The sequence below is a fragment of the Phacochoerus africanus genome, chromosome 3 (assembly GCF_016906955.1).
Source record: "Phacochoerus africanus isolate WHEZ1 chromosome 3, ROS_Pafr_v1, whole genome shotgun sequence".
Classification (NCBI taxonomy): Eukaryota; Metazoa; Chordata; class Mammalia; order Artiodactyla; family Suidae; genus Phacochoerus; species Phacochoerus africanus.
In genome coordinates this window covers 177,883,120-177,907,853 of record NC_062546.1, presented here as the reverse complement: position 1 = coordinate 177,907,853, position 24,734 = coordinate 177,883,120, and the positions used below count along the sequence as shown (strand labels likewise).

Below are 24,734 nucleotides of genomic sequence, written 5' to 3'. Positions count from 1 at the left end.
AAATGCATTCTTCATCTCCTAGAATAAGAAATCATTCATTTGCATTCTTTCTGTAATACTACTCTCCTTTCACCGTGGGAATTTTGAGTTAAAGATGTAAAATCAAAGAAAATATTCTTTCTGCTTGTAAACTGAACTAAAGTTTCTTTATTTACTCATGTAACAATTATAAAGTAACAAGTACAAACATAAAATAAGTGTTTGCCTGCTCAGACTTTTTCAGTACATGCATTGCATTTTTTTTTCTTCCATAATTCAGACAGAACCAGCTCAAAGCAAAGAGGAATCTGATGACTAGCGATTTCTACTACAACTATTCTCACACTAATAGCTGGGGCTGATATTCTTCCCCGTTCCTCGCTCCCAGACCCAAGTATAAAACCTTCTCTACTTCCCACCTCCTCTCTCTCTCTCTCTGCCTCATACCCCTAATCTGTAAAATGGGGATCCTTGTATCTACTGACAGGGTTGTTATAGGAATATATTGTTGAGTGCAGGAAAGATAGGCTTATTAATTCAATCCTCATATCAGAGAAAGATATTTTCATTCTTTTACTATGAAATCATTGAAAAATTCTGAAATGCTATTTTAATAATCATAAATCTATGAGCTGTGGCATGCATGCATATTTTTCCCTTATTAAAATGAATTGCTATTAATCAAAATTTTTGGAAAAATACAGTCAACAGAGTTATTTTTTTCACAATTGTGGGTAACTTTTACTGTAGAGAGGGCAGGGTCTTACCTATTCAAAGTGGTAAAATGGTAAAGTTCGTTATATTGTGTTCTCAAAAGGTGGATAATATGTGCTGACTTCTTTCTGTAAAAAAAAAGAATTTAGGAAATTGATAATTTAATTTCTGATCCATGTACATCAGTTACATCATGTTGATCAATACCAAGTTCAACTTGTGGCTTTATTATATTGATTGGGTAACTATGAGATCATGAGATGAATTTCATGGTGGCTCTTCAGAGTCATACACTGAGCATTTACAAACAGCTAGGGTGTCTTCAGAGTGTTTGGAATAGAGAAGCAAAAATGCTAACGTTGCAGACTTTCACTTTTGAGTCCACTCCAGTGAAGCTTTGTAAGTATTATATCCAAGAAAAAATAATATTTTAAATTGTTTAAATTGTTTTCAGCTAATAAATAGCAGGCAATTGTATTCTCTCCCAAGAGAATATATTCATCCTGGTAAATCGTTAATTATATCCAGTAAGCTTTAAAGGACTGGGCCTCTAGCCCAGTCTGCATTGATTCTCTATAGCACAGGAAGGAGAGGATTTTTTTTTTAATCATCTAATTACATTTTCTCTATAGAGTACTAAACTTATTTTGACATTCAGAATCCTAAAAGTCATTCTGGATTAGTAGTTCTGCTAAGAATTCCACTAGAACAATACAAAAAAAACCCCCTTTTACTCAAGTTGGTACCTAGAAATAAACACAATTACTAGAAGGCACTAGGTTTATTCTGTACCTCATAAGCCATTCAAGTGTACTCAACCCTCAGTAATAAGTGCATGTCCTTAAATGCAAGGGGCAGAGCAGAGGCCTATTCTGAAGTCTTTCTCTCTTAACAACAGGTGTCTTAAACCTATGCATCTTTTTGTGTCTTCACCAAGGCCTGCGTGCTTTTGCGCCTGGTAAAATGGACCCTATCACGTTCTCAAGGAAGATGCTGCTCTGTGAGTGTGGAGCCCTAAGACTCAAATTGATAACTATTAACTCTTCTTCAAGATCCAGAAGGAAATGCAAATTTGGAAAGACAAAAAGCAGGTGGCTCAGATCGTCTCCATGACCCTTCAAAGAAAAATGTGTACATGGATATCAAATCAAGGGGTTTGATTCAAAAGTGACAAACACTGACTGGGCCAGGACCTGTATTAAGTGTCTTTACATGTATTAGGTTATTTGACCTGCGAACATTCAAATACAATGTATAGTAGCGAACAAGTCCATTAATGCGCATTAATGACAGAAAGGCTTGGCATTAAAAAAAAATAAGGAAAATTCTGCAGGCAAGAATATGCACAGTAGAATTCTCCCTTCCCTCGAATAACTAGATACCTATTTTAGGGAAAAAAAACCTGACCACGCAGACCTCTGTATTTTTTCCCTTAGTTTAGCTCAGTGGTTCTTAAATTTGAAATATGTATATATAACCTTATTATATGGAATTCTATGTACAAGAACAAGACTCCATCATACAGAGGTCTATGCACAGTAACAAAGACTAAAGAATTTTTAAGGGTAGTTTTGATCAAAAGCAAATTAACCTTCATAGGTTGATTTTAGAACAACAAAAAATGATAAATCAGCTCTGGACCTTGTTCAGAAAGAGAGTCTTTGGGTGATTAATCAATGATTATTGAATGAAATATCATCCTTTATTTCTTCTTTACATTCCTTCTTTTCCTTAAATTCCTTAATGTGAATATTTTTGGCACTTCATCTTCATGATTTTCAAATTCATGTGCACACACATAAATGTGTGCAAGTATATAATTATATATTGTGTGTCTTTTACCTAGTAAAAATAAGAAAAGAAATAGGAATTCTGGTCTGTGGACTAGATCCATCCTGCTGCTGGCTATTTTTCCAAATATAGTGTTTTGGGAACCCAGCCATATCCATTCATTTCCTTGTTGTCTGTGGTTGCATTCATGCTCCACTGCATGGAGGTAACAGAGTTGTGACAGAAACTGTGTAGACCTTTATATATTTATATGTGACTCCAAATATTTACTCTCTGGCCCTTTATAGAAAATGTTTATCTATGCCTGTTATTAAAGAACACATTCATCATTTGAGCAACACTAAAAACAATATTCAAAAGAAAATTCTGTCTTTTAAAGTCTTTCCAAAAACTAACTCAAAAGTTGTATATGAATTAAAGTGAAATTCTAGCCTTAAACACTTAAAAACTAATTTTATCCCAACAGAATTAGAGAATTATTGGCCAAAGGATGAGATGATTATTTGAAAATTGAGGGTGCCAAGTACCCATTAGTCATAAAAATAATGCCCTGTTTACCCATCTCTCTGACTTTTGTGGGTCTTTTTGTTTGTTATAAAATCAAAATGACTGTCTTTTTTTCCTAGGCTTTATTTTATGAGAAAAAAGATGAATGCCATCTGGGAATTACTTTGAAAAAGCAATTTATGGCCTATTCCATAAGGCACATAAAATTGAATACTTCTAAATTAACACGGTGCAGTTAGAGGTGATTATTTCCATTCCATATCAAAAGATTTAAATTTACACAGTTTTTGTTAAGAATATTACTTGGCACAGTTTCAGTGTTGCTACACTATATAAAGTGGCTGCAACATCCCTAAAATACTATTAGCAAACATTTATTCAGCTTTTATTACATGCCAATGTTCCAAGCACTTCAAATATATTAATCGCATATTCCTCATTGTTTCCCTTTAAGACAGGCAACTCTTAAAATCCACACTTAAAGATGATAAAACTGAGGCTAAAAGACTTTAAGTGACTTTCCTTTCCTGACACAGTTAGAAAGTGGCCAAGCCTTCATCCTTTAGACCCTGAGAGTTAGTTTTAGGTCTTCAACTCTGGTTAAAGACAACTTCAAACATGAAGGCTTTGTGGATTCTCTGAGAAGTGGTGTTTCACCAATGGCAAGTTGCAATTTACAAGAAATACTTAGTACAAATATATTATTCCGCATACTCAGCTTCTTGAACAAACTGAAATTTACTCGGCTGCTCCGTTATTTCTATCTGCTTTGCTTAGGCCACTTTCCAGAACCTCTTAGAGCTGGGTCTGGACATTGTGAACAATCATGACTAATATCTGACAAAGCCAATTGGTTAACATAACAATGATATTTAAGGGTTACAAGATCGAGAATACGGTATGCATTGGCATCACAAAATAAGTGAATCATTTAAGGAGGAATCCAAGACAAACACTTTGTTCAGCTATAAAAAAAATCAGCTTTATCAGCTGGTTACTCAGATAGAAAGGATGTGCATACAATGCACTTAGGCTGCATACAATACATGTTTGGCTGTGGGTACTTTTATGTGCAAGTTATGTGACACCTGTAAGGTTGAAGTTAGAATGATAAATTCATGCAGACTTTCAGAATCTCATGAAGAATATATTGCCAAGGTGTGGTTGTCCCAACCTAAGTTTCACAAAGCAACAAAGTAATGATGAAATCTTCTCTGGACTTCTAGACCAGGATACATTTTCCTTTCACCTTTGAAATACATCGTAGCATTAAGGATCATTTGACTGTTTTTCATGTTTTGACAGATCTTGTCAGATAACCTAAATGCTGAGATGCTTGAAGCTGCTGGAATCACGGACAGAGCTTCTGTAGGCTAAACTTAACCTCATTGGCTAGTGTTAGCTCATGCATAACTCTCAATAATCAATAATCACATTGTTTGCCATCTCCTCTATCAGTCTGTTCCACGATATTTTGAACCATTCATGTAATTCAGCGCGCTTGTCCAAGATAGCAAAATTTCAACCACTGGGGACTAAATTGCCAATACTGCTGGAAAAATATCCACAATCCAAGCAATCTTTCAATAGGAGAGCAGCTACCAACATAAAGCATTTAGTCTAACATGCTATTAAACCATTTGTATTCCCTAAAGTTTTAGAAGCAGTTCATCATCACTAGCTATTTGTGAATAGCTAAAAGTCATGGCGAATAAAACTCACTGATAGTTGAGCAGATCAGAGAAAAGATTTTCCTTTCTTGGTACCTTTGCCAAAGTTATTTTTGGAAGAACATTATGTTCTTTGCAAAGGAAACATACTTGAAAATATATACTTGAAAAACAAAAGCCCTATTCAAAACATAAAGTCTCCAATTGATCAGACACTCTAGGTAAGGTATAGAGTAAGAATTTCTCCTTTTAATCCCCAAACTGGCTACTCCAGGCTATTGCCAAGGACTAGTAGACTGAATTAAAGTGATTTAGTAGAAATTATCTAGTCTTGTCCAAAGAATCTGAACATAATTCAGGGCAGTAAAAATAGGATACAAAAAGGTACAGGATAAAGGATTAGATTAGTCAGAAAAATCAGGCTTAAGTCTCTGAGTCTTTACAGAATAAAGGTTTATATCTTGTTCATACAAATCCTGATGCTACCTCTCTCCCACGCAGTGACCCACCAATCTAGGGACATTCTTCTTGTGGCTCAACTCATGGCCTCAGAGATTACGGCAGCAGGAGTGGAAGTTATCTGCAGGGCTGTGCACTGGCTCTTAAATGCTTTAACATGGAGGTGATATAAATCACTTCTTTTCACAGCCCACAGGCCTGAACCAACCACGTGGCTCTGCCTAAATGCAAGGGAGGATACATGGAGATGGGGTGAGCAGCACAAGTCTCTATCACAGGAGTGAAAGAAGCCTGATGAGATGCCCAGTGACTATTTTAGGGCTATGTTAGATCCCTTCCTTGTTGAAAAGGGTTGAAAAGAAATCATGCTCAGTGATATCAGCTAAAAACTTATTTTGCTAAATTGTTAACACATGCTAACTCTGATTGACTACATATGTAAATATAAATAAATATTTTATTTTATCAATTTAAATTGGCACTGCAATATAGAGAACCTTGGACAACAAGAGGGCAGCTGTGTCTCTGTTTCCACTTACTGATATACTGCACTGCTGTTTTCTGCTCAGAATCAAAATATAGCTGAAAAAATAACACTTCTTTGCTTGACAGCCATCTGTCCATTTGTTTCTAATTTTCATACAAACACTAACCATTTTTAAAATGGTCAAATAAGTTAATGCAGATGTGCAGATTCATTGGTGTAAGAAGGGACTGGGGAGGGGCAGAAAGGCAACAGGCTGTCACAAAACTTATGCCATATGCCACTTGTCACTTAATGATTTCACTCTCATGTTGAAAACTCTTCTGTCCAAATGATAAAAATTAAGTTTCTAGGCCTAGCCTCAAGGACTTCTACACTGTGACTATACTGTACTTTTTCAAATTTATCTCCAACTTTCTACCATTACAAGCCCTCATATCTTCTGACTTTTTTTTTTTTTTGGTAGACCTTATAATTTCCTTTTCCATTCCAGCTTTGTGATTTTCTTCTTTCCTTCTGCAAAGTCCTCTTCGTTCTCTTTGTTCCTCTTCCCACCTCTCTGGCTCCCCCTCTCCTTCCCTTCCTTACTTCCTCTGGATTTGGTAACTCCTTGTGAACCAAAGCTCTCTTCTCCAGGAACTCTTCCCAATCACCCCCAAGAAGGTCTCTGTCTGCTGCTGCTTTATTCTAGTCTTTAAGACTTTATTTGGCATTCATCTGAACGATCGTGTGTTGTTAATTAAGGCTTATTGAAATGGAAACAAATTCACATCCCCACCTTTTTTTTTTTTTCTGCTTTATTTCCATCTTAGAAGTCACTGGTTTCTATCAAATATATCAATTCTTTTTTCATAGTATTTTTAACTCAAAACAAACACAAATGAAGGACAAAAAATATTAAGGCATATAAGAACACGCAATGCACTTTTTTTTGTCTTGTCTTTTGCCTTTTTAGGGCCACACCCATGGCATATGGAGGTTCTCAGGCTAAGGGTCTAATTGGAGCTGTAGCCGCTGGCCCACGCCAGAGCCACAGCAACGCCAGATCCGAACTGCGTCTGCGACCTACACCACAGCTCACGACAACATCGGATCTTTAACCCACTGAGCAAGGCCAGGGATCGAACCCGCAACTTCATGGTTCCTAGTTGGATTCGTTTCTGCTGCACCACGATGGGAACTCCCACAATGCACTTTTAAGTAAGGCTGCCATATTATCAAATTATCTCAAGAAGTATTAGCAATTTACACTTCTAACACTGTTTATTTCCTTATACTGGTATTAGCAATTTATACTTCTACCACTGTCTGTTTCCTTACAAGGTCAGCAGCACTGTGTATGATTAATTTCTACAATGTGCCCCACCTGACCCAACTAATCTCTAAGCTCTAGATGGGCAGGAGCCATTTTCTTTTGTATTTACTCTCTTTCGTTCAGCTATACTTCCTGTCTGGGAGCAAGTGCTTAAGAACTATTCATCAGATGAATGAAAAATTGAGGTATGTACTCCAAAAAATGGAAAAAGTATGCTGATACTTTAATTTTGCGTATATGCACTCCTCTGTTCCAAGCAATGAAATCTCTTCATTGACCTGACCTACTGTTTTCCTGATTTGAAAACAGTAGATGTGGATGATTAGTAAAGGTTGAATGAATGAATAAATCAAAGAATGAGAGCAGTTTATTTTCTTAACCATTCTGATTAGAACTTGACTATATCAGTTCTTTGAAATAAAAATTAACACAATCTTGAGATATGGAAGCTGTGTTGGGACCCTGGCTTATCACCTACTTGCGGTGGAATATTCAGCATTCCTTCTGACTTTTTGGATCCTGACTTTTATCTTCAGTAAAATGGAGAAATAAAAAAGATTTCCCTTACAGAGTTGCTGCAAGAAATAAATCAAATTATCTATAGACAAGTGCTCTGACAACTATGGGAAATTGTGATGTGTCAATATCAGTCTTCAAATAGTATTTCTTTTACCACTTAGCACAACTACAGACACTGGTGAAGAGATAAGGTATTAACTTGAACAAAGTTCATGCCAATAAAAGATTTCTTAGCTTCAAACTCTAGTTTTGCTTAGCTGCCAAATGCCCTTCGTAAATTCTTAGGACATAGGATGTCTTTGAGAAGGGTTGTGCCAGATAAAGAAAGCATCTCATTCACTAATAGCCCCAAGTTCACCTGCTGGGAGCCATCTGTCAACCTGCAGCAGCACAGAGAGATTTTGCCGGGAAGGCATTTGGCTGAACCCCAGTGACAGAGCATCAGGCTATATTTGAGGTCAATGTGAGCACTCATATTCCAGCTGTGGCCTAAAGAAATAAGCATTTTAGCCCACTGATGATGCTCTTTACTTGAGCTTCTGCACGCTGAGGATGATATTACTGATGGCTATATCATTTGAAAAGAAATGCATTTAGAAAAGGAGACTCCACCAGAGAGGAAAATACATGCTGTGCTACAGTCATCTGACCGGAAAAATGAAATTCTGGGAAATCTACTTTTCTCCCAAAGAGCTAAAAGCTCTGGAAGTAGAGGGATTTCATCAACTTACTGGAGTCTTGGGGAGAAGTTTACAGTTAAGGGTGATCTCCAGCTGATTCAGGTCCTTCATCTTTTGCTGCATGTTGTTCAAGAGGCAACCCATGATAACTTAATTAGCACAGTGGGGACTAAGATGGCACCTGCCCCGCCCCCTTCAGTAATGCTACTGTGAAATTTGAAATATTTTCTTTTCCTCCTGAAGTTATTTTCTTAACAGAGACAGCCAACCTTTTTTTGTTTTTAACTAAAGGAAACTGCCAGTAATGACCCATTTTAAAAATTGAAGATTTCTTAATGGAGTGAGAATATTACTTACTGGCTGAGAAAATAGATCAAAATAAAAGGTAGCCTTGAAGTGTACCTGTATCTGCTATATTAGCACTCTTAGGTGCTCTGGACATTTATAACAATATTTATGTATGCATGATATATCCCATCCATAATCTTAGAAATATTAAAATACACAAGGATAGATCATTAAGATTTCATGGAACAAAAGGGAAGAACTTGGCATAGGAATGCTGGCAAAAAAAAAAAAAAAAAGAAGAAGTTTGCCTCTCTATAAATAGGAAGCAAAGGAGGAGGCTGATGTCTGCTGGGGAGCTCTTTAAAATGTTTTTCCCCTCTTTTATTATTCTGTCGGAGTGGCCATGCAATCCTCCTCCTTTGTGCTCTTTTCAGAAGGGTGTTCTATTATTATGCTTTATTAATTGGCTTAGATATAAGTAAATATATAGACACCATTGAGTTGAAAGGCAGTTGGAATGGAGGGAGGAGAAGGGCAGAAATCAACACAGGAGGAAGGGCACAGAAAGACAGGGACCCCAGGGCTAGACACCAGAGAACCCTAGCATTGCATGTTTGTGAAAGGCTCTTATTTAAAGCTCCTAGTGGCCACTTAACGTCTATAATCATGCCACATGTGTCTGATTTATACAAAAACATATAAAAATAAGATTAAAGTCTAAGCTTTAAAAAAAACAGCAAGTGAACCAATGATACGGCAAATATTCCAGCTGCTCTAATTACTGTTGTTCCAAAGGAAACGCAGTGCTCCTCTTGCCTTGCTTGGGTTCCCCTAGGCTCCCCTGGGACCACATCAGCCACCTTTGGTATTTGCAGGCATAGAAGTTTGCTTCAGAGGTAGAGTTTCACCTTCACATGCTGAGAATGGTTTTTAGAGCTACTCTAGGCCAATGAAGAGGCAACTGTATTTAAACAAAATTATTGCAACTTTAAAAATGATTGTTTTTTGAAAAGCATGGCTTCCCATAATTACACTATGGAAGTCACCTAGTGACTGGTATTATGTCGCCTTTAGCAGAGGCTTGACTTTAAGGACCTTAGAAGTGCCTTCTTAGGGATGGAGTATAGATCCTACAGCACAGTGATTTTGTTTTGTCTAATGTATTTGTGATTTTACTCTCCCCATCTCACATCCATCTTATTTTTAATGTACTGCCAATCTGAAAGCCATTTAGTTAAAAGAAAACTCATGCAGCTAAAGAAAAGGGGGAAAAAAAGCCCAGGAAAAAAAGTTTAAAAAGAAATCGGAAAACATTTGTGACCTCTTTTTGGCCTCATGTTTTGGATGCTCTATCTGGTTATCATGAACACAGTACGTCTGCCCCACACACAGCAAGTCTGCTCCAGGCTTTCCAACTATCACTGCTTCCTTGGAGATTAGGCCCTGATCTAATGGAAGATAATCTTACCAATAGCCTCCAGAAATTCACTGGATGCCATTACAGTGCCGCACAGACACGAAGGAGTGAGGTCTCGTTCAATCCTGATATAACTTTAATACTAAAATCTGGACTACAGATTTCTACTAAATCTGTAAGAAAATACATATACCTCCACTTTGAGAACCAAAGAAAAGGACCTTTAAGTGTCAGAAGGAAGTTATAAGCTTCACTGTCCTCAAGATTCCTTTGGAAACTTGTTCTAACATGCTTGCATGGCTTAAAGAAGCCCGTGCACAATAACAAAAGACCTTGAGTTTCTCACCATGTTCTTTAAAACATGCGCTATATCACAAAAGACCTTTCATTTCTTATCATGTTCTCATTTCTGAGTGTAGCATCGCCCAACAGTTTCCAAAATCTTTGTGTAAATATAAACGTGTAGTTAACAGTTCTCTACTTCATTTAACAAATGACTTGCTACAGATGGCTACTGAACAGCACCATTTCCAATGGGGACCATGAGAAATAGCATCTATGTCATTTTATGACCAGTAACAAGCTCAATCATAACATACCCAGGGGAAATTTCTCGTTTCCAGTTTCCCAGAGAATTGGGTTTGAACATTATTCAAACCAACAGTCATTTCTCTTAAATAATTAATTAAATTATTAAAATCCTTCCTCCCCCCAAGAAATAATCTGTGATGATATCTTAAATCATTGTTATTGGAATAAAGCCACTTTGAGGCAAATTATTTTCTTAATCTGATGATTTCATAGCTGATAGGCAACATATTTTAAGCATGTTTAAAATTTAATATATTTTTAAAATTACAACTAGAATCATAACTAGGAAATGTGTTTTTTGTCACTCTCAAAATTTCAAATACTGATTAAATTATATTTATCATATTAACAAAGAGATCCGAACTCTTCTCAGGTAAAAGCTTATAAAATGGAGATGATTGTCCAGATTTTAAAAATTTGAATAAATGAAGCATAATTCAGCTGATATAGCACACACATATCACAGATTGATCAACCTGAGGCAAAAATTTTGTAAAACCTCCTATTTCCTAAAGAAGCTCCACAGACCTGTTTCCAACATCTTTATTGGGTTACACAAAGCTTTCTTCCTTTTTTTGTTTTATTTTAGTTTGGTAGTGATATATACTGGTAGATTTCAGGGTCACTTTACTTAGCCTAACGCTTGGTTTTTATATATTCTCTGCTCATTGATGACTAGAAGCAATTTTCTCATATTCACACTGTTCCTGCCTATAAAGTGTTACCTCTGGAAGCTGCTTTTAGAAATGTGTCAGACAGCTGTACTTAGAAAAGAGGTTCATGTTTATACTTTGTTCATTTATAAATCTGTAACTTTGTCCTTAATGACCATGGATTTCAGTGCATGTTGACTAGGGCTGTACAACTCATATTTGACTCCATTCATTTCTTCCTTTGAGGATACTTCTTCCAGTAGGTCACTAGTACAGCAGTTACAGCAAGAGGCTGCTTGACAGAGTGGAAAAAAAGGCTTTGGAGGCAGACAGACCTCTATGTAGCAAGTTATTTAATTTTTTCATTTATACATTAAGGATAATGATATCTACTTTGCTGTAAAAGGGTTTTAAGAACTAGGGGTAGTTTAGGGAAAGCTTCTTGCACTAGGTCTGACATATATTCAGTGTTTGTTGAATGATATAAGTATTACCATACAACTCAATGAACTGGGTAAGGCTGGTTTATCAAAACACTGAACAGAGAAAAAGTGTTGCTATTTATTATGTTTTATAGCTCTTTGCAAACATGGATGGATTTCACAATCAGTTGGGATCCTCGTCAAAAATTCAGGCTCCTGACTTCCATTCCAGGAATCCTGATTCCAGAGGTCTGGAGTGGGTCCAGGCATCTATACCCCTCACAAATGCTCAATATGATCCCTGAGAGGGGGATCTGGGGATCACAGTTTGAGAATTACTGCTGTATAATAGATACTTAATCCTACTGGTATAATCATGATTATTATTATTATTATTATTTATTATTCACCTTTTTTTTCTTTTCTTTTCTTTTTTTTTTTTTTTTTGCTTTTTAGGGCTGCACCTGGGGCATATGGAAATTCCCAGCCTACGGGTCAAGTCGGAGCTATAGCTACTGGCCTACACCACAGCCACAGCAACTTGGGAACCGAGCCCGCGTCTGTGACCTACACCATAGCTCACAGCAATGCCAGATCCTTAACCCACTGAGCGAGGTCAGGGATCAAAACTGCATCCTCATGGATACTAGTTGGGTTCATTACCACTGAGCCACAGTAACGGCTAATCATGATTATTTTGGCTGTCAACATATCATTAAAAAAAAATAAGGATATTGTTCTCAAGATACTAGCTTAGTGATAGTTATTAGTTTAAATTTTGTTCTTGTTTTTTTTAACTATTCAGAGGTTTTAACTTCTATAGGTGATTTAAAATAAGCCCCAACATTTTTCTCTAATAATTTATGGATGGTTTCTCTTCTTGAAAAGCCTGATTTTTTTTAGCTTTTTGTGTGTGACATACTCTATAAAATTTAATGAAAGCTTTCATTATACCCATGTAGACATGACTTTTATTTGCACAAAAGCTTCCTGGGTCCCATTCCTATACTGCCTGGGAGCCAAAGGACCTCAAGTTAAAAGTATTTGGGTTAAAGAATTAGGTATTAACCATTTGCTGGTTAGAGAACTATTTCTGTACTCTTTAGATTTTATAAGTCTAAAACATGGTTATTGTGTAATGGAAAAATAAATGTGACCTTTACATATCTATTTATTACTTCTCAAGTAGCTTTGATTGCTTATTCTGTAGGAGGGTTGGAAAGAATAGCTCTTTACAAAAAAAAAAAAAATTGAATTGGAAAATTCTAAAAAGGAGGCTATTTATTCTGTGAAAAGAACACAAGTTTCTACTTTAGATAAGAAGGAATTCAGTAAAAACAAACAAACAAACTTTAAATGCTACCACATTATGTTCTACACAAGTTTTGGTAAATTAGACAGATTATTGCCCAGAAAGTTTGATCTTTTGTATTGCATTTAAGCCCTAGGAGAGAAATGTAGGCAAATGCCTAATTTCTTTTTGCTTGGCATTACTCCTGGGAGTAAAATACTTCAATGGTCAAGTGCTCTTAGGAAAAAGACAAAAACTATTTCCTTGTCTTTGAATACCTGGCTTTATTTATCTCTCCAGCCTCATTTTATACCACATTCCCCTTTCCCTCTGTTCTCTTGTTATACTGGGCTCCTGACATCTGCCCTTATATGTCATGTTTCTATAGCCCCAGGACTTTTGCACATGCTTTTGCTTCACTTGGAATGCTCTTTTCCACCCTCTTTGCTTAGTTACTTATTACTTATTCAAAGATCAAGCTATATTATCCTCCTTGACAAAGTCAGTTCTGGAATCTCTCATATCCTTATCATAGCTCTAATTTTGCATCTATTTATATGTTTGATCATAAAAACATTCCCCACTAGGCTGTAAGCTTTAATAAGGATAAGTACCATAACTATTTTTGCTACCTAAACCATAAGGACTTGGTGTTCTAGGACTATTAACTATATGGAAGAATGAATAAAAAATGAATGAATGCTTGCATCATACTGTATCAACTTTGCATCCAAAATAATAAGAAACTAAATAAATATCTAGATAAAGGTCTAGGAGTACCTCTTTCAGCTTCAGTTTCACATGCATAAAAGGAGAGCATTTGAGTAAATAATCATTGGATTCCTTTTCGATTTTACAAATCAATGATTCCACAACTAAATGTTCATCAATCGATGAACAAATTAACAAAATGTGGCAGATCCATTTGGTGGAATATTGTTCATTCATGAAAATCAATACATACTGATACTTGCTACAACATGGATGAACCTTGGAAATATTATGCTGAGTGGAATAAGCCTCTCAAAAAAGACTGTATTGTATTACTTCATTGATATGTCCAGAAGAAGAGGCAAGTTCATAGAGAAAGAAACTAGATAAGAAGTTACCTGGAGTAACCTGGAGTACATGTGAGGTAGAAATAGGGAGTGACTGCTCATAGGTATGGGGTTTCTTTGGGGGTGATGAAAATGCTCTAAAGTTTGATAGTGGAGATGACTACATAACTCTGAATACACTAAAATCACTGAATTGTGTATTTAAAAGGCTGAATCATATATGTGAATAAAAAAAATCAATGACCCAATGGCTACATGAATTCATAGTTTTAATAGTGAAATCTAAAATAATTCAGTGAAGACTTAGGGACAAGAAAAACAGACTTGTGGTTGCCAAGAGGGAGGGGGTTTGAGAAGGGGGGAGTGGAAGGTTGGGGTTAGTAGATATAAACTATTAGACATAGAGGGCATAAACAACAAGGTCCTACTGCATGGCACAGAGAACTATGTTCAATGTCCTATGATAAATCATAGTGGGTTTTTTTTTTTTTTTTGGCCATATCTGCATGGTATGTGGAATTTCCCGGGCCAGGGACTGAACCCAAACCACAGCAATGATGATGCCAGATCCTTAACCCATTGTGCCACAATAGAACTCCAATAAACCATAATGGAAAAGAATATTAAAGAAAGAGTGTATATGAATGTATAACCAAATCACTTTGCTATACAGAAGAAATCAACATAACAATGTGAGTCAACTATGCTTCAAAAAGGTAAATGAAAAAATTCAATAAATATTATTTTTTTAAAATGCCTAAGTTTTCAAAGAGTTAAGCCTAAGCCGTGAGAAAAATCTTCCTACATTGGAAGAAAACATTCAGAATATTCATTCTGAATGTTTTCTTCCTTTGTTACTATATATTAGACACTGAATTATATCCTGTCTACTTAGACCTTGTCGAAAAAATCCATGAAACACCCTTTCTGATTTCAAGGAGATAATATAATCATATCTGGGATGGTAATTATAATACAAAACATTGGGAGAGAGTAAAGAAGAAAAGGTACAAATAAGGGACTGTGCTGAGTCAGAGGAAAGATTATGCTGAATTTCAACTCTTCAGGAGAGCATGGTATTTAAGATGAGCTTTATAAAAGTTACATATGATTTGGGCAAGCATAGGATGAGGGAGAGAAGAAGAAGAAATGGAGAAAATAGCAGAAGCAAAAGAATAGAAAGAGGAGAGAATGAGGAGAGAAAGTAGTTCTCATTAGAACTACAAGTGGTTGGTCCACAGGGAATCTGGGGAGACTTGGAAATGGAGGTTGGGGCATATGACAGGGAAACTGGAATCCTAGTGGAAGACGGTATATTCATTCTCCAGTAAAAGGGATTTATTGTAGATTTGAGGTAAGATACTATAAATCTGTTGTGCTGTGGGAAGATTAATCAAATTGAAATAGATGAGCTCATCAAATATATAGGGGATAAGAGCCTTGGGATAGACCAGTGGTAGGATGACAGGGGGAGGAAAGCTGGTAAAGGCAATAATGAAGGAACAAGACAAGTTAGCATTGCAGAATCTACTGAAAAACAGATTTTAAGGGAAACTGGGCGGCCATGAAAAATATCTTTTCTGTATGTGTACAGTATTTAATCTTCGACAGTTTTCTGAGGTTTTATAACTTGTCTGAGGGCTCAGTCAGTTGTGGGTGGCACAATCAAGACTGAAATCAAGTTTTCAGTATTCTTTCCACAGTATCATTGCTGTGACAAAGACAAGTCAGTCATTCAGCAAAAAGGCTTAGAGGCAAACGTTTGGTATTTTAACAAGACTACCATAGGGGATCTCTCAAAAAACAAAAACAAAAAACAAAACAAAACAAAAACCCACAATGTTTCAGCAAGAAGTAGGATGAAAAAATGAAAAAATGAACCATTTAGCAAAATGCTAAGAAGAGAATGAGTAGATAAATGAAGCAGTAAGTGGAGTGGACACATTACAGGAGTTTGGGTAGCAAAGGGATTAAGAGACAGTGGCTGTAAACACGAGCAGGTTTAAGCAGTAAGCTTTTAGCCTGGGACTTTCAGAATAAGGATTCTGGAGCATTCAGGAGTAAAACAGTACCAGGATCCCACAACACAGCACATTCACAGGTGGGAGGCAGCCATACGGTATCACACTGAAGACCACTGAAAAAGAGGGGATAATGTACCATATTTCCAAAATTTATTTGATATGGACTGACCCTGGGGCCACAGTTTATATTACTTCTTCATTAATTCATGTTAGTCAATACCACAGTTGTTTCTCCTCATATTTAAGCATATATCTCTTAAGGTGATGGAAGAAAAAAATGAAATATTCAGAACGCCCCTCAACTTTTGAAAACATTTTAAATGTTAACTTATATCCAATGTTAATAAAGTTCCCAGCTCTATTTGGAAATAGAATGCCACCTCCTGGAAATGTACCTTGAATATGAGATTTAGATGAGTTTTGTTATTGTTTCACTATAATAACTGGCAGATGCTATTAGTTTTTCTGATCTTTAAAAACAGAACAACCTCAAAATAAATTTAAGTTAATAAATGTTTCCGCTGGAGTTTAATAGGAACACAATAACAAATGATATATTTAATATCATTAAAACTATAAGTTTACTGTGGACTGCTCTTAAAATACAAATATCAAACCTGCTTTACCACATGTCATTTGAGACACATGAGCATTTGACTTTCTGCTGTGCTTCTTTTAATGACAATTTAATTATGCAGTCACTCAGCTTCAAAAAAGAAGGGCAGCCTCATAGATGCAAAAATAAATGACTCATGACATGATCTCAACTATCAAATGTCAATTATTTATTAGATTCAAAATGATATCATCAAAACAAAAGAAAGATCTATACAGATTTTTCTAAAGCTTCTCTAAATGCTCCTTGATAGAGACAGACACTAATTAAATAGTTTCTGATTACAGTGGGTCCACAAAGTAAATCTACTATATTTTTCATGCTTTTCAATTTCCTTATTCTTTCTTCACATGTTAATACAAAGAGGAAAGCAGCCCTTTAACTGTGCCTGAAAACTAAATACGTATAGTCATACCTGGTAATTCTGTATTTCTTTAATTTTTTTACCCTTGGACATACATTTAGAAATAATTTTCAACTAAGTTTTCTGGAAGAGCCAGAAATCTGAAAGAGTGAATAACATATTACTAATGGCCCTCTGTTATGTTGTCAAGCAAATGGATGCTTTCTTAAAGAAAAGGTTTGATACATCATTTTAAGTGAGGAAGACCATTTTTCAAATTCAGAAAGTTTATTTTCAATTGCATCTTCTTATCATAACATGATAGGTCATGTACTAATGAAGTGACCATTTATAAAATGAATATGCACTTGAATGTCCACCTGTTCTCTGGTTAACACCAGCTTCCATTCCTTCTCAAAAGGTAAGGTCTCGGTGACGGTCTAAAGATGTTAATATCTGACAACACAACCTGAATGTAATTCCCTCAACTGCAAACTGAAACTGCAACTCTTGCAAAAGGTGCAAGATTTCTTGAAAAGTGAAAGGCAATGATGGAGTAATAAGACAAATCATAGAAAAAGGAAGATCTGGTATAGTTAGACCAGTTTCCCAGTGAAAAACAGAAAATCTACAAGGAGGAAGGACATGATATTCACTTTAGCCGGATAGTTATTTGCATGTCATGATAATTATAAAGAAACTAGGGAAAATGGATTAAGCACTTGAAATTTTTACAAAAACCAGCTTTTTTTAAGGAGACAGTGAAAGAGTCAAATGTACACAAAGGATGTTGGGCTGTACTCTGCTAATATTTGTGGGGAAATTCTTCTCAACAAAACCAAACGCTTGATTTATTCCTTTTTCTTAGAATCATATATTGTTGTAATTATAATATAAATACTTCTGCGAAGAAGAAGAATAAACTTATTTCATAATATCTAATTTTATTTTTCAAACTAAAGGGTGCCCACACTTTATTTTCACTGTATTTTTAATGAAATTTGATACGTATTTGAAGAAGTTATGTTAAATGTCCCCATTCTTACACCAATTATTGTCAGTTAACGAGGTCTCCCTGTACATGCTTAATGCCAAAGATTTAATTTTGAAAAAAATCTATTTCCATAAGTGCTGTCTAAAGGTCATATAAAACTAAGATAATGAATTGTTACCAAGATAGTTTAGTGGAGAAAACTGCTAATGAACATCAGCTAGAAAAAAATGCATTGAAAAATTGTTTTCTAAAACAGTCCGGTTACTTGCACCTAAATATTTTTCTTTCAGAACTTACGTATTCATTTTTGCATTCTCTCTCTCTCAGTATATTTCTGCTGCACTAACCAAAATACAGTGAGAAGTTATGAACTATGCTGTTTAAAAATCTCCATCTCTTTGATTGTGCATAATATAGCATCACCATATAGTTGTGTCAACAGCCCCTAAAGTTCTAAGCATTTCTGAGTGGAGGCCATTAGATGTGAGAGTTTATTTCAATAGCAGACATGTTCCGTTTTGGAATTTGCCGACACCAATACTTTGTCTTTCCTGTTCCCTTCTACAACATGCCTGGCAAACTATAATTATCAGTGTTTTCTTTTATAGCAGGATAATTATTTGTTATGTTTGCTTAAGCAATGAAAGAATCTAACAGTGTTCTCCCCACAAACAAGACTCATGCACAAAGGGTTATAGGCTTGCCCGCCTGCACAATATGGGAAGATCCCAACTAATCTGCATAAAACAGTCTGCCATTGTAAATTATTCCCATGATGTATCAGTTTTATGAAAATCCTTGACAAAAAGCTTCCAAGAGAAAGCACGTCATACTTAAGATCTCTCTTTTCTTAGTTATAATTTAATTGCTGATATTCATTCCTGAGAATAAATGTATCACCAAAATGAAAGTTGGTAAGATTTTTAAGACCAGGAACAAACAAACAAAAAAATGTTTGCTACCATTTATGATTATGTAGCTAAGGTACTGAACTCCCTGTGTGACAATCATTTTAGTTAACTCCAGGGTCAAACTACCCAATTAGCTCATCTGGATTAGGGCAGATTAAGACAGTGATTTGTACAGCATTCTTGTTTGAAGGGCGCTGGGCACGGATTTAATGAGTACTTCTGTATCTGCTGGGAATACTAAGCTGAAGCTATGATTTAAACAGGTGTAATCATCCTAAGAGTATAAGTGTGTTGATCTTTCTTGGTCCCTGCCCTGATCTATAGCCTCTTTATCATACCTTTCCTTAATGCCGAGGAGAAAAGGTGAATTTCAGAGGTAAATTAGAGCAAACTGGTGCAAAACAGTGAATGCACACAGTATGCAAAACAAAATCCTCTAGCAGGCCATTGGACCTGCCAAAGCTCAACAAGGCAGAACCCTGGGCTCCCTGGAATGTATAACACATCCCCTCAGGCGACTGCACATTCCTCTCTCCAGCAAAAGCGGGACATCTGTGGTTTTACCTTGGTATTACACAAATATTTCCAAATCTGTGTGGGTTTTTTGTTTGTTTTGTTTTTGCCACCTGAACATCCACAGCCCCAAAACTGTTAGATCAATTTTGAAACCAGTAGCAGCAATCACGGGGTGTTCCACAGGTAAAAAGATTGGGACAGCTACTAACAAGAAGTGTGCTCTTACAGCACGATATTTACTTTAAAAATTGAGAGCGATTCTGTCAAAAGTGTGCAAGACTGTGGCTTCCCTGTTATGTGGTCAAAAAAGGATGATACAAAGAGATGAGGAAGGGTTATAGAAGGATTACAGAGTGGGGGCCACGCCTCTCCCTATGTAGCTATTAACACAGAGCACCAGCAAGCAGAAATTTCGACACTAAAGTGTTTTCTCTGTGACACCATGGAGCAAGGATATTCATGTGCATACTGTGGACTGTTTGTGCCAAGCCCCACTTGCCTAAATTGCTACATCAAATGAGACCATAACTGTGGAGGTCATCAAATGATCTCTGCTGATTTTTGATCATGGTGTTCTTGGGCATCTGTCATGAGCAACAGGCTAGGTAGAAAAAATAATAACCGTCACACCACATTGTACTTTCCATGTTGTACTTTAGCCTCAAACAAATGAAGGGGCTTACTTTTCCCAGAAACTACTTATTCAAACCAGGTCTGAAGCCGCAGGTCTGAATAGGCAATCCTATTTAACTATTATGGTCCCCTTGCTGGAGCCAGTTTGACTCCTGGTGGAGTTGAATGGAAGAATGTGCACAGCCAGTGGTCCTCTTTCTTAAGGATGTCTTATCTTTCTTTGCTAAATGAGGTTAAGTAGTTTCTGTTGTAAATGGTCTCAGTTCAAGCTACTGATTTTTGAACTAGAGATGTCTGCCTGCGTCATTAACCTCCCTCCTAGGGCTGCTAATAGGAGGCGTGGTCACAAGTGTCTTTTGCCACTTGGCTTCCTGTTTCTAGAAAACAGGCAAGCTGTGAAGCTGTTTTACAATTTGGGAGTAAATTCTCCAGTGTGTAATATTTTCTTCAGACAAGTGGCACCAAGCCTCATAGGGACCCCTCACTTTTATGAAGACCCCAGTAGTGGAGAGTTGGTCCAGTTTTGGCAAGCTCAGAATCCACTCTTACAAAAACCTGAATCTTGGTCTCTTTCAGTTGTCAGGAGAGCTGTTTCCTCTTCTGTGAGCTCATTAAAAGAGACGCCAGTGTGAATACGGAATTTGATTGGTAGGAGGTATTAATTATCAATACTAGTAAAAGAAGTTTTGGATTTATTTCTGTATTCATCTTCCTATTTACAGGAGCTCTTCAAAGTGCTGGGATTCTGATCTAGTGAGCTTAATCTCCTGACAGCTAAAGGAGGACAAGCTAATCTTCAGACAGCTAAGGGAAGCCAAGGTGACTCTGGGGTCGCTGAAGAGGAGCAGGTAAAATCAGATGCAACGTGTACTCAGTAGCATTAGCTTATCACTGAATGGGTAGCCTATTGTCTCTTTGCACAGTTGCTAATTCTACCTAAAAGTATCTGCAGGTAAAACTTTTAGTAGTTTTACATTTATTTCAAAAGCCTATTGATATTTTTAATCTCAATAGTAAATGTCATCTGCCAACTTTTTCTTTTTAACTGAGAGTCGCTTCGTTTTATTTGGGGGAGAATATAAAAAGTAAATAAATAATTGAGTCTCATTTGAACTGAAAAGGGAAGGTTAGGCATATTGGGCAACTTCCTTTCAGACTAGTTTCAGACTAGACAAAATCCGAAAGATGAACAAGTAGTTTAGAAAAACAACAACAAGAACTACAACATTATATGCTTGAGGCAGATGCTGTATAAATTAGTTTAGAAGATTTTTTTCCACACAAAATGTCTGTGAAAAGAGGAATTTATGAAGCTGAATGTTAAAGCTTGGAAGTTTATGCATACTACATGAGTAAACAACCCCTTTCTTTAAATGTCACTAAGAGAGTCTGTTTCACAATTTAATTTTAGTTTGTGGATACAAAGTGCCTTTGAAAATTAAGATTTATTTTTTAAGAAAATAAATAGGGGAATTTTCTATTTCTTCAAAGGGGAATAAAATGCTGAATATCCCTTATCTTTTCTTATCTGCAGGTCCTAACAGAAAAATACATTGTCAGTCAAACATGATTTAAGCTTCCAGAACTGATTTGCAGTAAACTTAGGAACCATCACTGATGAAACCCAGAATCAATCAGTATTTTTCTCATTTACATACTTGGTAAGTCATTAGCAACACAAGGGAAAAAGGACATTAAAATATTAAACTTCCAGGATCATACCTTTAAAGCATATTGATTTCTAAGCTCACTGAATTTCAGACATAATTCATAAAAGTCCTCTTTATAAACAATGAATAGTTATTTATCTTTTTTGAAAGCAATGTTTCGCACATCAAAGATTATTAAATATCCTAAGAAAATAAATAGCATTTCCCCCTTTAGATTCAAAAATTTATTTCTCTAAAGTATGAAATACAGTGAGAGTGAAGCCTAAAAAGAATAAGGAATAAGATTAGTCTTCATGAAATTGTTCCAAAGATAAAATCCTATATTATTTTGACTAAAAGAAAAAAGAAAAAAAGAGAGAAAACTGGAAAAAATTAATTTATTAAGTGTAACTTGTGTTTGTCACTAAACATAAATAAAAAGAAGTGAAATATCAGCCTCTGTTTATTAACCATTTCTATGTACATGCTGATTTGCAGTAGAAATGTAGTTAAGTAGGAAACCTGTTTTATAACCTGATTTTAATCTATAGATATAAAGTCTAAGCCTTTAAAAATTAAAATTTGTTCAGTACTTCACAATCTTGCTAGGTACTTCACAGTCAATGTGACATTTATTCCTCGCAACAACTCTGAGGCAAGAATGATTGCAATTTATTGGTGAGAAAGCTATGGCTCCAGAGTAACTGACCAAGAGCACACACCTGTCTGTGGGAAAAAAGAACTGACGTGGGCTCCTGGCCTCTCAACAAAATACACGTTAGTCATAAAAACCGAGCACACGAATCTGTGCATGCAAATCAAGCATAACCTGAACCTGCAGCAAGAAAGGCTGCAAAGGCACAATCCTGGCTCAAGTGACGGAGTCCTGCAGAGAAGCAATAGCAGAGCCCTTGAGTTCCGGTAGTCCTGGGAAGCACAAACACTTGGGGAAGCTTACAAATTCTAGGTAGCTGCCTCCAACATCACTTGTGGAGTCTCGGCTCCACCAGCCCTATAAGATGTGCCACTGTTTATTCTGCAACAGGAACTGACGGAGAGTTCCTTAAAAAAAATTCCAATCCATGAGGCCAGAGGCAGAGATGGAAAAAAATAATTGCTCAATAATTTACCTTTCTTTGAATCAGGCAATAATAGACCCTTGCAATTTTAGGGACTGATAGGGATTCTGATATAAATTCAGACAGAAAAACATCTGTCCAGAATGGGTTCTGGTGATGGAAGAAGCAGGCGGCAGAGAAGATAAATCCTATTAAGCCAGCTGGGAGGAGTGCAAGCAGCTGGTTGGGCTGGATGCTGAAATAGCTAGGAAAGGCTCAGAAAAATCTGCATTGCAGATAAGCCTCAAGGGAGATAGCTGGACCTCTTAACATCTCCCCAAGCCAGATTCTCTCCTAAGAGCAGAGTGGCCTCAGGTGGTGTAATTTAGCCTGTATATAATTTCCAGGTTTTTCTGGTGACCTTGGGTGATTTAACACAGTTCCACCTTTTGCCTTGCTGCTTTTCACCTGTCGATGTCTTTTTTGTTTTGCTGGGGTGGTATGGGCAGAAAAGAGGAGAGGGGCACAGTAAACAGAGCTGTGTGGTACCCCTGCACTTCTTTTATAAGCCTTATCTTTTACTTCATGCTAGGTTTCGTCTTTATCAAACATATCACCCAGCATCAAAATAACATAAGGAAAGAACACCTATCTTGTCTGTTTAAAAGGAGGTGGAGAAATACAAACTTGCAAAGTCATAGTAATCACTACCAATTATAGAGCTTCAGCTATGTAGATTATCTTCATTAATTCCTGCAATATCCTAATGAGGCTGTTATTATCCTTGCTGCTTTATACAACTTGAGGCTTGATAAGTTCCCAATTTCTCATAGCTGATGAGGGCCAGATTCTGGATTTGAACCCAAGGGTTTCTAACTTCAAAGTCTGTACTTATTTCTCCACATTATAACCCAGCATTTGTTAAATGCCTTTTATGTGCCAGACATTCTGCTTGCAAAAGGCAATAATAACCATAGCCTCCAGAAATTTCTGCTCTGTTGGGATGAAGGCAATTATAATAAATAGCTTTTTAAATAGAGGCTGTTATTATTAAAAAAAAAAAACTTTTTTTAAGGCTTCATAGTTTCTAGAATGTGTTCCCAAATAGTAATTTAGAATTCTGTAAACAAATAACTATAATTAAAAGTCTAGTGTATGATCACAAGAGAAATAATTATTGGTAGGAAAGGCAGACAAATAGGTGGACCACAGAGGATCTTTTCAGGACAGTGACAACGCTCTGATATTATAATGATACATATACATCATGATACATTTGTCAAACTCATTGAAGGTATGACACTGAGAGTGAATCTTAAGGTAAAAACTATGGATTCTGGGTGATTTATGATGTGTCAACGTTCAATTGCACCATTTCTTAGTTAAGTGGTGCTGAAAATAGGGGAGACTGTCTGGGGGCTGGAGGTATTTGGGAAAACTCCTCCCAGTTTTGTTGTAAACCTAAAACTGCTCTAAAAATAAAAGTCTTAAAAAAAGGAGATGAGGGAGAAAAAAATAAATATCTAATTAAAAGAAGAGAGCATATACATGGTTTGGGTGACCCTGAGAATCGATAGAATTTTGATAAGTGGAACTCTGGTTGAGACGTCAGTTAGCTATGTTTTTTAGGGAAAAACAAAAAAATAAAGGATCTATCTGTCAATCAGTCAACATTGTGCTTTGAGCACCAACTCTGTTCTGGTTCTTTCAGTGGGTTCTAGGTTTCTGGTCAGGAATGAGACAGACAGTCATGGAGGTTCTAGTCTTGTGGGCAGACATGCATTAAACTGCTAAATATAAGTGACAGAGTGCAGAGTCCTATGAGAGCATGTGATATGCAGATCTACAATAGACCAGAGGCTGGGAGATGGCTTAAGGCTTAACCCTGAAATCTGAGACCTAATTAAAGAGCAGAAGGTGAGAAGGAAGAGGGGCACAGGGAATAGGAGTGGAGTGGGAGGTGAGGAGTGTGCTCCAAGCAAAGAGAAAAAAATATGTGCAATAGCCCCAAGGCAATACACTCAGGATGGGCTGAAGAGTCAGGCAGAGGACAGATCAGGATGGCCTTGTAACAGAGTTCACAGATCACTGACTTCATCATACTATGTTCTTAATCACAGGCATATCATGATAATATTGTATTTTTAAAAGA

At 36.5% G+C, this 24,734-nt stretch overlaps 1 protein-coding gene across 8 annotated transcripts in view; it reads right to left on the bottom strand.

The window, feature by feature from the left end:
- Nucleotides 1-24,734, bottom strand: part of MAP2 (microtubule associated protein 2) — a 300,866-nt gene that overhangs the window by 112,276 nt on the left and 163,856 nt on the right. For 7 of the 8 annotated variants that reach the window (XM_047773380.1, XM_047773386.1, XM_047773379.1 and 4 more), the window contains one exon: nt 747-821. The exons of the other annotated variant lie outside the window; for it this stretch is intronic. The gene's annotated coding sequence lies outside the window, so the exon portion shown is untranslated. The remainder of the gene's footprint in view (nt 1-746; nt 822-24,734) is intronic. 8 annotated transcript variants of the gene reach the window in all.